The following is a 12137-nucleotide window of genomic DNA, read 5'->3' on the forward strand; positions in this document are numbered from 1 at the left end:
GTAGGAAATCAGCATACATTGCACCATTTAGATTGCTATCGATAAAATGGGGGCCAATTATCCTTCCTCCCATAATGCCGCACCATACATTAACCCGCCAAGGTCGCTGATGTTCCACTTGTCGCAGCCATCATGGATTTTCCGTTGCCCAATCGTGAATATTATGCCGGTTTACGTTACCGCTGTTGGTGAATGACGCTTCGTCGCTAAACAGAACGCGTGCAAAAAATCTGTCATCGTCCCGTAATTTCTCTTGTGCCCAGTGGCAGAACTGAACACGACGTTCTAAGTCGTCACCATGCAATTCCTCGTGCATAGAAATATAGTACGGGTGCAATCGATGTTGATGTAGCATTCTCAAAACCGTCGTTTTTGAGATTGCCGATTCTCGCGCAATTTGTCTGCTACCGATGTGCGGATTAGCCGCGACAGCAGCTAAAACACCTACTTGGACACCGTCATTTGTTGCAGGTCATGGTTGACGTTGTACACGTGGCTGAACACTTCCTGTTTCCTTAAATAACGTAACTATCCTGCGAACGGTCCGGACACTTGGATGATGTCGTCCAGGATACCGAGCAGCATACATAGCACATGCCCGTTGAGCATTTTGATCACAATACCCATACATCAACACGTTATCGACCTTTCCCGCAATTGGTAAACGGTCCATTTTAACACGGATAATGCATCACATAGCAAATACTGTCCGCACTGGCGGAATGTTGCATGATGCCACGTACGTATACGTTTGCGACTATATTGGAAGATATTTCCAGCTCATTAACCCATCAGCGTCCATTGGTGACACATCAGGAGGGTAGGAAGTTGCATATCTAGAATTCTGTCTGCTTTTATAGTTCACTTGTTCAGTTAGTCTTGCTAGGGTGTCTAGGACGTGTGCATGCTGCGTGCGGACGCAGGAGGAGCTGGCCGCGAACAACTGAATGTTCTTCTGGCTACGGTCACTTTCCTTTAGGCTGTTGCCTTGGGGTATTGCTTGGGACACGTCAGGTGCCTCATGTTTTGCCCATGGGCTCTGCCTCCAAGGCACCTCCTAGTGCACCCGCCGCGGTGGATCCGCCCTCACAGCAGGGTGAGTGCGGGTGGTAACTTGCTCGCGTCGGTGGAGGCGGGGGACCGATGTGGAGACTGGCCGCCTAATCTCACCCATTCAGCCTGTGAGTGGACAGGTGGCCGCTCCTTCAGCAGGGTCCGAGGAGGCACACAGGGGGAGGGGTTTACTGATTATTGGGAGCTCCAGTGTTATGGAGCCCCTTAGGCAGATAGCGTTCAGGCCTGGAAAGAAAGCCAATGTGCACTCGGTATGTCTGCCTCGGGGCGTCATCCGAGATGTGGAGGCGGCCTTGCCTGTGGCTATCGACCGTGCAGGGTGCAGTCGTCTACATGCTATGGCTCACGTCGGCACCAACTACGCCAGTCGCACAGGTTCTGAGGCGATTCTCAGTTCGTTTAGGTGGTTGGTGGAGGTGTTAAAGACTGCTGGCTTCGCATGCGGGGTACAAGCAGAACTCGCAATGTGCAGCATCATTCCCAGAGTTGATTGGGGTCGTTTGGTTTGGAGTCGAGTGGAGGGTTTCAACCAAAGCCTCTGTCGTCTCTGTGACGGTCTTGACTGCATGTTTTTAGTCCCGCATTATCGTGTGGGGGTTTTTAGGACTCCACTCGATAGATCAGGGGTGCACTGCACAAAGGAAGCAGCTACTCTGGTGGCAAAAGACTTGTGGAGTGCACATGAGGGACTTTTAGGGTAGGAAATAGTTCGAGGTGCTTTGATGAACACTGGAAGTCGATATGCAGCAAAGGAAGTCAAAAGGCGTTCAGAATAAAGACACTTAGATAGTCACAATTTTATCAGTAAACTGTCGATGTATTTTTAGTTTTCCGAATTTACTGCCTTCCAAGAAATTTCTCGCGCTTATATTATTCTTGGAACCGAGAGCTGGCTGAAAGCCGAAGTGGAAAGCTCTGAGATATTTAGCGGGTCGTGCAACGTGCATCGGAAAGACAAATTAGAGTCCATACGAGGGGGAGTGTTCATTGAAGTTGAGAGAATATTGTCTCTATTGAGGTCGAAGTTGAGTGTGACAGTGAAGTCATTTGGTCGCATATAACAGTTGTATCTGAAACCAGATTAATTTTTGGACGTTTTTACTGGCCACCCGATTCTGCTGTGACAGTTCTAGAGTCATTTAAAGAGCGTCTACTGTCAGTAGCATGTAAATACCCATATCATGCAACACTAATTGGAAGAGACCTTAACCTGCCGAGTATAGACAGGGATGTCTATGAATTTATTGCGGGGCGTGCAGACAGACAGTCATGCGAAGTACTTTTGAACACGTTTTCTGAAAACTGTCTTGAGCAGGTAGCTCGGCAGCCCACACGCAATAGAAATATCTTATATCTTGTAGCTCCAAACAGGATGGACCTTACGGACAGTGTCGTTATAGAGACAGGGATTAGCGATCATGATGTCATTATAGCAACTATGATAACGAAAGTTAATAAATCAGTCAAGAAGGCTAGGAGAGTGTTTGTGCTAGATAGAACAGATAGCAGTTACTAGCATCTCACTTAGACAGTGAATTGGCATCACTTCGTTTTAGTAACATGGGTGTAGAGGAATTATGGGCAAAGTTTAAGCAGATTGTAAATCGTGGTCTGAAGAGTTATGTGCCTAGTAAGTGGATAAAGGTTGGAACAGACCCACCATGGTTTAATAACGGAATTCAGCGGATGCTGAGGAAGCAGAGACTGTTGCACTCTCGGTTGAAAAGGGAACGCTCAAATGACGACAAGCGAAGGTTAGTAGAGATTCGTGCGTCTGTGAAAAGGTCTATGTGGGAAGCATACAAAAACTACCACCATCACACATTAGCAAAAAATCTGGCAGAGTACACGAGAAAATTCTGGTCTAACTTAAAATCGCTAAGCGGGTCTAAGACTTCCATTCAGTCCCTTGCTGACCAGTCTAGTGTGGCAGCTGAAAATAGCAAAACGAAAGCTGAAGTTTTAAATTTCACGTTCAAGAAATCGTTCACACAGTAGAATCGTACAAACATACCGTCATTTGACGTCGGACACACTCTCGTATGGGCAACATAATAATAAGCATACCTGGTGTAGACTAATAGCTTAAAGATTTAAAAGTAAATAAATGACCAGGTCCGGATGGAATCCCAGTTCGATTTTACAAAGAGCACTCTGCGGCATTGGCCCCTTGCCTGGGTTGCATTTATCGTGAATCTCTGGCCCAGCACGAATTCCCATGCGAATGCAAAAAAGCGCAGGTGACTCCAGTATATAAGAAGGGTGAAAGAATGGACCCGCAAAATTACATGCCAATATCGCTAACTTCTGTTTGCTGTAGAATCCATGAACAAATTCTCATTTCGAATATAATAAACTTTCTTGAGACTGAGAAGCTAATGTCCACGAATCAGCAAGCATCAGAAAGCATCGCACGTGCGAACCTCAGCTTGCCCTTTTCTCACATGATATGTTGTGAACTATGGATGAAGGGCAACAGGTAGATTCCATATTTATGGATTTCCGGAAAGAATTTGGCACAGTGCCACATTTGAGGCTATTAACGAAGGTATGAGCATATGGAATAAGTTCACAGATATGTGAATGGCTCCAAGACTTCTTAAATTACGGAACCTAGTATGTTGTCCTCGACGACGAGTGTTCTTCAGAGACAAGGGGATATTCAGGATTGCCCCGGGGAAGTGTGATAGGACAGCTGTTGTTCTCCATATTAATGATTTGGTGTACAGGGTGCACAGCAATCTGAGGTTGTTCCCTGATGGTTCCGTGGTGTATGGTACGGTGTCGAAGTTGAGTGACTGTGGGAGGATACAGGACGACTTAGACAAAATTTAAGGTGGTGTAATGAATGGGAGATAACCTAAAATATAAAAAAAATTAAGTTAATGCGGATCAGTAGGAGAAACCTGTAAAGTTCGGATACAGTATTACTAGTGTCCTGCTCGACACAATCATGTTTTTTAAATATCTTTGCGTAATGCTACAAAGGGATATGAGATGGAACGAGCAAGTGAGAACTGTGGCAAGAAAGGCGACTGGTCGACTTCGGTTTATTAGGAGAATTTTAGGAACGAGTGGTTCATCTATAAAGGAGACCACAAATAAGAGGCTGGTGAGACCTATTCTTGAGTACTGCTCGAGTATTTGTGATGCGTACCAGGTGAAACAACTACTGAAACAACAATGTCCTAATGTTAAATCTGGCCACTGTATGCAAAGGACAGCACCGATTCAGCAAAGCACAACTTCATATTACTCCAAGTTATCTTTATCCTACCTACCCAGGAAAGTTATGGGACAAGTTAAAGATCTTGTAATGGAAGTCACATCTGCTTTCAACAAAATTTATTTGTTCCAAAGTCGGAGAAGAAAAGTCAAAAAGTTATTTGCCTTTCACACAACTTTGTTAAGTTTTACGTTTTATGAAACAGAGATTAGTTACAATAACTCTGCTGTTGGTATTATGACATTTTTCTCTTAAATAAAACGATATTACACCAACGTTGTCAGTGAAAGGTACAATTAATCTGCTTCTTGCAGAAACTGATTTGGCACTTAAGCTGAGTAAAATTAAACAAAATTTGACAACGAAAGATATAAATCAATTGATCGTCGAATTTGTCTAACCAACTGGATGAGATTAAGATCGTGGGAGGGTTCCTGAGGAAGGAAGACTGTATGGAAGCAACAGTGCCAATGTGCATCTCCCTGAGACAATATTAACTAAATTGCAGCTAAGTCAGCAACTTAGACTGCACGATCAAACATATGATAAGTGAAAAGGAAAGATTTTGGATAGTGCTAACGCCGACTGCGAAAACTCACATCTACTCCAACACAGTAGAATGCTTCTCGCAGCCAAAAATGACCAGCAGTTTCATATCTCTCGATCAGCATTTACTACACTCGAACCTCTGTCACCGACCCCCGAAAAATTCCTTCCTCCTGCTCAGCTCCCAACCTCTAAAAAAAGACATAGGTGGACGGTGGAACTCCATACTGTTGCCAACATAACGGCCGAGATATGCCACAAAATTCTCTAAACATCAAGGAAATGACAGCAAGCTTTCCCCTTATGGTGTACATCACACACAATTTCCTCTGATTCGCAGGTTTGTCCGTGCCTTACGCTAGATGAACCGACACAATGTTATTGGCTGAATCATTATTTTGGGCCGAAACGGAACCGCCATTCGAACGTTCTACTGGTGAGATGACATCGGTCCTGAAGACGCCAGCACAGAGCAGCCTGATTATGGTACTCACTTATCACCAAGGGGTGGCGGGGCATACGCCGACTGCCGCCCCCTTCGTACTCCTCGACATCACACAAAAGGCAGAAGAGTGGGGCGTTCCGACTGAAGATAAAAATTTGGCCACCCACCATGAAGGTGGATGACACAGTGAGATCTTCTAATGAGCCCTTCAGCCTCTATAAAAGGACCATCAGCCTGATGTAAGGCTTCCCTTATCCACTCACACAGCATAACAGATTACCAACGTAAAAATGATAAAATATTCTGGCCATGAAATGAATCGATATCGCATGGCGGTACATGACGATAATGACTCAGTTTTACAGTGGCTTATGGAGTATATGCAATACGTGGATGTAAATTCAATACTGTTTACTTCTGTAAAGCTTGGAATTACTCTGTAGTTGATGGTTCAATCTAATAAAATCATTAATTTCAGTAGTGTACTGTATCTATACTGACTACAGGACACTACTCCCTCAAGGTCATCTCGTGATCATGAAGGTCATCATGTGATTATGAAGGTCATCACGTGTCCATTATGAGTGACGCTGAAGACATAACGTCATCAAGATAGCAGATGGTGGAATATTTAAAAATCCAAAAACATAAAAAAATGTAAAATGGCGGGAAATTTAAAACTCGAAACTGGCGGAACTAGCTCAGTTGTACTTTGTACTCCAGCTTTCTTCCCCTAACCCTCTTTATAGCCAATCACAGTGTAGTGTTAAAGTGAGGGAGCCAATTAGACTGTAGAAGCTAGCTTCTGGAACCATTATGCATCATTTCTGAAAGATCAACTTGAAAATTAAAAACATTTGCATAAAACAGCGTACGATATTTACCTCTGAATTACACACACACACACACACACACACACACACACACGCACACGCACACGCACACACACACACACACACACAACTCTGTATTTAATCAGCGTAGTAGTAAAATGAGTTTGTCAACTTAATTTGGGTAGAATTTTTTGCGTCATGTTCAAAGCAGAATAAATATTCGATCTTACTTTTTAGTAACAGACTCACTCAATCCCCTCACATCTCCGGTGTCTAGTAACACACAGCCCAGGTGACTGTTAAGAGAGGGAGAGACACACGATGGACATCAACTCGCTAATGTTATGTTACGTGAAGTACAAACAATATACCCTCCTGGAAATGGAAAAAAGAACACATTGACACCGGTGTGTCAGACCCACCATACTTGCTCCGGACACTGCGAGAGGGCTGTACAAGCAATGATCACACGCACGGCACAGCGGACACACCAGGAACCGCGGTGTTGGCCGTCGAATGGCGCTAGCTGCGCAGCATTTGTGCACCGCCGCCGTCAGTGTCAGCCAGTTTGCCGTGGCATACGGAGCTCCATCGCAGTCTTTAACACTGGTAGCATGCCGCGACAGCGTGGACGTGAACCGTATGTGCAGTTGACGGACTTTGAGCGAGGGCGTATAGTGGGCATGCGGGAGGCCGGGTGGACGTACCGCCGAATTGCTCAACACGTGGGGCGTGAGGTCTCCACAGTACATCGATGTTGTCGCCAGTGGTCGGCGGAAGGTGCACGTGCCCGTCGACCTGGGACCGGACCGCAGCGACGCACGGATGCACGCCAAGACCGTAGGATCCTACGCAGTGCCGTAGGGGACCGCACCGCCACTTCCCAGCAAATTAGCGACACTGTTGCTCCTGGGGTATCGGCGAGGACCATTCACAACCGTCTCCATGAAGCTGGGCTACGGTCCCGCACACCGTTAGGCCGTCTTCCGCTCACGCCCCAACATCGTGCAGCCCGCCTCCAGTGGTGTCGCGACAGGCGTGAATGGAGGGACGAATGGAGACGTGTCGTCTTCAGCGATGAGAGTCGCTTCTGCCTTGGTGCCAATGATGGTCGTATGCGTGTTTGGCGCCGTGCAGGTGTGCGCCACAATCAGGACTGCATACGACCGAGGCACACAGGGCCAACACCCGGCATCATGGTGTGGGGAGCGATCTCCTACACTGGCCGTACACCACTGGTGATCGTCGAGGGGACACTGAATAGTGCACGGTACATCCAAACCGTCATCGAACCCATCGTTCTACCATTCCTAGACCGGCAAGGGAACTTGCTGTTCCAACAGGACAATGCACGTCCGCATGTATCCCGTGCCACCCAACGTGCTCTAGAAGGTGTAAGTCAACTACCCTGGCCAGCAAGATTTCCGGATCTGTCCCCCATTGAGCATGTTTGGGACTGGATGAAGCGTCGTCTCACGCGGTCTGCACGTCCAGCACGAACGCTGGTCCAACTGAGGCGCCAGGTGGAAATGGCATGGCAAGCCGTTCCACAGGACTACATCCAGCATCTCTACGATCGTCTCCATGGGAGAATAGCAGCCTGCATTGCTGCGAAAGGTGGATATACACTGTACTAGTGCCGACATTGTGCATGCTCTGTTGCCTGTGTCTATGTGCCTGGGGTTCTGTCAGTGTGATCATGTGATGTATCTGTCCCCAGGAATGTGTCAATAAAGTTTCCCCTTCCTGGGACAATGAATTCACGGTGTTCTTATTTCAATTTCCAGGAGTGTAGTTTTGTTTCATGCCAAAGCCACTGCATTTACTTTATCAGGAAGTATCAAACAATTATCGTCTTGTGCACGTTTATGGTGTATAGCAGTAGAAACAATATGCTATATACTACAATATGCTATATACTACAGAAATATTTCTATTTCAAAATCCAAGTGACAACGCTTGTAATCGTCAAGTGCTAGCTGAGTATTAACAGATGATAATTTTATACCCTTTGCTTTCCACATTATGCACCAGACTTCGTCTCAAGAGCTTACATTTTTGCTTATAGACCAAAAATTCTGTCAGAGGTTCACCATTAAGTTCGTCTTTTATTAATCCAACGTCGTGTTTATTCAATAGCAGGAAAACTTCAACTGTCGAATCTTGTATGGACTTCACGCTTGATAGCCTCGAAGATATCTGGAGATTTAATGAGATAGATTACGCTATCTGTTTCTCTGTAGCACTGTTTGACATGATTTTACGGAAACTTTTTTAATAAGTTACCATTATGAAAGTCGATAATTAAGGTCTTCGAAATATCCATTCCTAATGCAATAGGTTTATCCAAGATCACATTAAACTCCTCATTTCAATGGCAACTAAATTTACGTTAAATATTACACTCCTTCGAATATTTCGCTTGGCACTTAATGCAGCTACTTCATATCTGCCTTCCCAGGATGTCATTTCTCGTATGTCTTGCAACTTTCACATATTTTTGATGGGTTTTCCACATTGAAAAAGTTCTTCCAGAAATCATTGCTTGTCCTTACGTTTTTGTGCGTTAAATTCAGTGTATGGCTTCATCCATTATTGTTGACAAAATTCGATCAATTTTTTTAAAAACTAGTTCAGGTTGTAAACATTGTTTCAGATTTCTGTAATAAACAATACAGTTTGTCTTATCATATAAGGTCGAAAAACATTTCTTTGATTCCTTACTATTCGACGGTGGTTATATTTGGTTACGTTTCTTTTGGACCTAAGGGTGAATTCCAAAGAAAACTGTGAAGACTCTCTACGTATTCGAGGTCCATTTCTAAAATGTACATTATGTTGGAATTTTCTGGTACATTTTCCACTTGAAAACTTTCGACACACTCTGGAGGAAGCCATTCAAAAATGGTTCAAATGGCTCTGAGCACTATGGGACTTAACATCTGAGGTCATAAGTCCCCTAGAACTTAGAACTACTTAAACCTAACTAACCTAAGGATATCACACACATCCATGTCCGAGGCACGATTTGAACCTGCGACCGTAGCAATCGCGATGTTCCGGACTGAAGCGCATAGAACCGCTCGGTCTCTACGGCCGGCGAAGCCATTCAAAATTAGACACCAGAATCCAATGAAACATCGTCCAACTTGATAGGGTATTCACATCAAAGTAAATGACGTTAGATTCGTCATTTTATCGTCATAGATTCGTCATTTTATCATCATAATTGCTCACGAATCTCTTATTGGCAATTGTATGTCTGCAAGAACAATGGGCAATACAGCTGTGATCTGCCATGAGCCATAGATGACAGAGGTGAACGACGACCGCAGAGATGAGTATAGGCGAATAGAGATGCAGCCGCTGAGCAGCTGACCGCTCGGATTAACCAAGGTGCTACCAACAGCGTCTCCTCAACGACCGTTCAGCGAATGTTGCTGCATATGGGCCTTCACAGCAGACGCAAGTTTCATGCACCCATTCTGACTTCTGTACATCGGCGAAGGAAGCTGGGTTTGTACACCATTAGCAAACTGGACACCCACTGAGTAGTGACAGGTGGAGTTTTATCCTAGATTACGTTTGATTCTCAGTCCGATAGATGACCGTTAACGTGTACGACGTAACACATCTGAAAGCAAACACTCTGCAATAATGGTCCCATTCCATGGGTGATCTCGTAATTCCGGAAGTCACGATGGATAAACGCAAGCATGCATCTATCCTAAAGGAACATGTCCACCTCTACATTCAGTTGGTTTTTCCTCAGCACGATTGCATTACCAGTAGGACCATGCAACATGTCACACAGCTCTCAGTGCACATGCATGGCCTGAAGGGCACTAGGATGATTTTGCCGTACTCCTCTGGCCAGAAAATCCCTCTGATTAAAACCTAACCGAGAATCTGTGGGACAACTTCAATCGGGCTGTTTGTGCCATGGATCCTCAACTGAGGAACCTTGCGCATTTGGCCATGGCATTGGAATCATTGCTCACTGTTGACCAAATGTAATCCATTTTTATGTTAGTGATGTGTCCAAAATGGTCTGCTGAAGGTTTTAAAACGGCAAAAGAAGGTGTTGCAGAGGATTTCTCGATTAGAAAGGCCACTGAAAATTTTTAAATACCTTGTAGCACACTGCAGATCAGCATAAAGACTGGACATCAATCGGGAAAGTAGGTAAGCGCTATTTTACACTGAAGACCCAAGGAAATTGGTATAGGCATGCGTATTCAAAGACAGAGATATGTAAACAGGCAGAATACGGCGCTGCGGTCGGCAACGCCTATATAAGGCAAGTGTCAGTAGCAATTGTCAGATCGGTTACTGCTGCTACAATGGCAGGTTAAGACTTAAAAGTTAGTTTGAACATGGTGTTATAGTCCGCGCACGAGCGATTGGGCACAGCGGCTTTGAGGTTGCGATGAAGTGGGGACTTTCCCGTACGACCATTTCACGAGTGTACCGAGAATATCGGGAACCGTGAAAATATCAAATCTCCGACATCGCTGTGGCCGGAAAAAGATCCTGCAAGAACGGGAGCAACGACGACTGAAGAGAATCGTTCAACGTGACGGAAGTGCTAGCCTTCCGCAAATTGCTGCAGATTTCAATGCTGGGCCATCAACAAGTGTCAGCGTGCGAACCATTCAACGAAACATCATCGATACGGGCTTTCGGAGCAGAAGGCCCACTAGTGTACCCTTGATGACTGCACGACGCAAACCGTAACACCTCGCCTGGGCCCGTCAACACCGACATTGGACTGTTGATGACTGGAAACGTGTTGCCTGATCGGACGAGTCTCGTTTCAGATTGCATCGAGCGGTTGTATGTGTACGGGCATGGAGACAACCTCACAAATCCATGAATCCTGCATGTCAGCAGGGGACTGTTCAAGCTGGTGGAGATCCTGTAATGGTGTGGGGCATGTGCAGTTGAAGTGATATGGGACCCGTGATAAGTCTAGATACGACTCTGACAGGTGAAACGTACGTAAGCATCCTGTGTGATAACCTGCATCCATTCATGCCCATTATGCATTCCGACGGACTTGGGCAATTCCAGCAGGACAATGCGGCATCCCATACGTCCAGATTTGCTATAGAGTGACTCTAGGAATACTCTTCTGAGTTTAAACACCTGCGCTGTCCACCAAACTCCCCAGGCATGAACATTATAGCGCATATCTGGGTTGCAATGCAATGTGCTGTTCAGAAGAGATCTCCACCCCCTCATACTCTTACGAAATGACGGACAGCCCTGCAGGATTCATGGTGTTAATTCCCTCCAGCACTACTTCAGATATTAGTCGAGTCCGTTCCACGTCGTGTTGCGGCACTTCCGCGAGCTCGCGGTTGCCTTACACGATATTAGTCAGGTGTACCAGTTCCTTTGTCTCTTCATTGTATATCATATAAAGCACTCCGTCATCAGGCCACACGTGGCCCACCGGTACCATCCGACCGCCGTGTCATCCTCAGCTGAGGATGCGGATAGGAGGGGTGTGTGGTCAGCACACCGCTCTCCCGGTGGTTAGGATGGTTTTCTTTGACCGGAGCCGCTACTATTCGGTCGAGTAGCTCCTCAATTGGCATCACGACGCTGAATGCACCCCGAAAAATGGCAACAGCGCATGGCGGCCCGGATGGTCACCCATCCAATTGCCGGCCACTCCCGACAGCGCTTAACTTCGGTGATCTGACGGGAACCGGTGTATCCACTGCGGCAAGGCCGTTGCCTCCTATATCGTATAGTTGTTGAATAAAACGACGTGGCGAACATCGTGTAAACTAATCTTATCCATTTTTATGTTTCAGATAGATACAAGATGGAGTGTAGAAGATTTTAAAATGGGAAAGGAAGCTGTTGCTGAATGTTTATCGATTAGAGTGGGTGCTGAAAATTTTCAAATAACTTTGAGCACACTGCGAATAAGATTAAGGAGAGGATGTGAATCAGACCCAATCTTAAGAAGGAAATGTGCACACTACATTATAACACGTGA

General features: G+C 45.6%; 1 pseudogene; it reads right to left on the reverse strand.

Annotated features, from left to right (window-relative positions):
• Positions 1-11753: 11753 nt before the first annotated feature.
• LOC126185999 (5S ribosomal RNA) lies at positions 11754-11871 on the reverse strand (annotated as a pseudogene).
• Positions 11872-12137: the final 266 nt, after the last annotated feature.

This window comes from Schistocerca cancellata, chromosome 4 (genome assembly GCF_023864275.1).
Source record: "Schistocerca cancellata isolate TAMUIC-IGC-003103 chromosome 4, iqSchCanc2.1, whole genome shotgun sequence".
In the NCBI taxonomy this organism is placed as follows: domain Eukaryota; kingdom Metazoa; phylum Arthropoda; class Insecta; order Orthoptera; family Acrididae; genus Schistocerca; species Schistocerca cancellata.